Source organism: Micromesistius poutassou (assembly GCF_964030765.1).
Source record: "Micromesistius poutassou genome assembly, contig: SCAFFOLD_2750, whole genome shotgun sequence".
Lineage (NCBI taxonomy): Eukaryota > Metazoa > Chordata > Actinopteri > Gadiformes > Gadidae > Micromesistius > Micromesistius poutassou.
In genome coordinates, this window is record NW_028180579.1 from 22,230 (window position 1) to 25,370 (window position 3,141).

The following is a 3,141-nucleotide window of genomic DNA, read 5'->3' on the forward strand; positions in this document are numbered from 1 at the left end:
AGGGTCGCGGTGAGGGCTTTCTGAGGGCCCTCCGCACACACTGAGGTGTTGACAGGGCCGAGTCGTCTCGCGGGGCACACACAGAAACAACAGGGAGCTAATGGCGGCTAATAGGCGTCGCGGGGGGACGCACGGACAAAGAGACCCTGAACGCACCACGCTGAGACCGCAGCTCAAGGACCGGGGCCCCCGACCGCCGCTGTCATCTGATGTCAATCAGCGACTGATGGGCAGTGGCCCCCGGTCAGAGAGAGAGAGAGAGAGAGAGAGAGAGAGAGAGAGAGAGAGAGAGAGAGAGAGAGAGAGAGAGAGAGAGAGAGAGAGAGAGAGAGAGGTGACGGTGTGTTGGTACAAAGCATGTATGTGAACCTGCCTATTATTAACCCCCCAAAGAGACCAGCGGGGGTCTCTTCATGTCAACCTGTGTTATCCCACTTCTTGCCGTCAGTTGGCTGATCAGACAAGTGTCAGGATCAGCAGGGGGGCTCTCTGTGGAGAGTTTAAACTTAGTTTGGATGCTGTTGTTGTCTAATCATAGATAGATATATCACCTGCAGATAGCCTACAGTTGAATCTAAATTTTAGATTCAACTGTAGGCTATCTGCAGGTGATATATCTATATATCTCTAATGTGCTCTTTAAAACAGACAATGTTGTTCAGATGTTAATGTGTCTGATAAATAGTCAACCTCTTGCTTTGAAAAGGGTGTGACTGTCATAGGCAGTGTGTGTGCCTGTGTGTGTTAATGTGTGTGTCTGTGTCTGTGTATGTGTGTGTTCGTTAACATTACGGTGGGCTAGTATATTGGGCTACTATTCATGGCCCTCTAGTTCCCTCTTCTGGCGGGCGGACATTAGTATTGCCATATACATAAGGGAGTGTTGATCCTCCACGTGTGTTCTAATAAAACTCTTAATGAGTCTGCCGATGATTAACATGGATGCTGTTGTATTACCAAAACAGCAGCATGAGTCTTAGTATGATGTTCTATTGGAACCTCGTCACGAGGACCTCTGTGGCCCCTCAACATCTGCTGCCTCTACTCCGCCGGCTTCTCAGGAATACAGACGAGGGAGAACGCATCCAGCCCCACTAATTACTAACTGTACAACAATAGAAGCGTTTGGAGCAACTCAACTCAAAGATACTTATATCTCTCTCCCTCTTCGCTCAGCCATAAATGAAGACAATAAAGAGATTGTAACTTTGTGTTTTTAATATCCTGCTCTGTAAAGGGATCACGGTGTGGTTGGCTGAACACACGCTAACTCACAGACAGAGAAACACACCCAGCGATCAATCAACACATTCGACTGTGAAAGCTGAGGCCCATCTGCCAACAGATGTGCAGCCTGTAAAAACCCCTCATGTGCATATTTATGCTTGTTGGATTCTGAGAGATTGCTAAAACAACATATAAACCAGTATAGACACGTGAACATGGCGTTCGTCTGAGATCTGTCTAGAGCCTCACGGTCGAGCCTATGACGAACACACATCTCGTGTGTTTCCCACCTGCTACGTCCATCTTCCTCTGAATATTCAATCGCTGGGCGGTGAGACACATCCGTCTCCTGGCCTTCGTGTCTCCGAGGCTGCCTGCTCCAGCCTCGGCCGCACAGCCGGCACAGCAGCCATCCAAATGGAACGTGTGTGTCTGTGTCTGTGTCTGAGAAAGAGGGAGCGACAGAGACCAATAAAACCAGGCTTAAATGAGTGAGTGAATCAGAGAAAGAGTGAAATTGAGAGTGTGAGTGAGAGAGACCCCAGTACAAATCTGCTGGGATGTTCTTTGCATACAGACTAGGATGAGTGCAACTATGATGAACTGAAGGTGTGAAACGCTGTTCAGGCAGAACCTTCCTCAGGGTTGGAGAGCAGAGGAGGAGAGGAGATCAGGAGAGGGGGTCATGGGGCATGAGCAGCACTTGGCTCTGATAACTGATAACCCATTGGTCTCTCTCTGCTGCAGGTGATGGACTCAGAGCAGACCACGGGACTGGTCTCTCTGACTGTGTTCCCTCTGTTTCTGGACATATTTCTGTTTCTCTCCATCCCTCTGTCGACATCACGGTGATCGCCCTCTGCAGCCGTTCACCACGCCCGCGTCACCATGGCGCCCACAGATGGTACGCTCCCGCGGTCCTGCCCGCTGATTGGAGGGGAGCGGGTTCTGAGCGGAGAGCAGCTGGTGAGGGATGATATATCACCTGGTTGGCATTTGGCGTTTGCTCTTTCATTTTCAGGGTTGTCTGGTTAATGCTCCAATACAGCATCTGGCAGGAAGGGAAGAACGCGCGCGCGCGAGAGAGAGAGAGAGAGAGAGAGAGAGAACCTGTTCTTTGGCAGATATTTACAAAGAGCTGACAAGCAGGTGTTGATCAGTAAGACCTCTAGTCAACAGTGAAGAAAGAGAGTGTGTGCATGTGTGTGTGCGTTGGATAGTACAACTTTTAAAATTAATTTATTATACATCATGGATTCACTGTTTATTATGTCAAACACCTTTTTATGTAAAATGTTTTTTTTTTATTCATACTATTTATCACTAGATTATTTCTTAAGTATTATAGATTCATTATATTTGTCTTTAGATACTAGTTAAAGATACAAAATTATCTCGTTTGTCCTTTGTGTGTCCGTTATAAGCTTTACTCATATGCATATAACCGACTGGTTTGCGCAAATTAGATTTGAGGAGCGATTGGAAACGCGACAATTTTTGCTTCACAATTTCCAACTTTACAATATCACATGCCATGCTTCATTTTAACACTAGAGGGAGCTGATGAATAAAACCTACCGAACCAGACAAAGCAAATGAATAACAAACTGATTTAAAATGTTTTTGTCGAGTTCAGACCAACAATGAGAAGAGTAAGATAAACACGATCTTTAATAGCTGGTCTAAGAGTGGAAGTGGAACAGTTGAAATATAGGGGATGATCAACCATACAGTACGTTTACACTTTTGCAAAATAGGCCATAATTAACTTTTTACCATTATTTTTTACTATTCTTAAGAACTTTTTGAGGATTTCTCTTTTGGATCCTCGAATATATATTTTTTCATGACCAATTATATACCTGGACTTAAAAAACGGACAAAGAACAAACCAGTAAACAGACACCAGTCGAG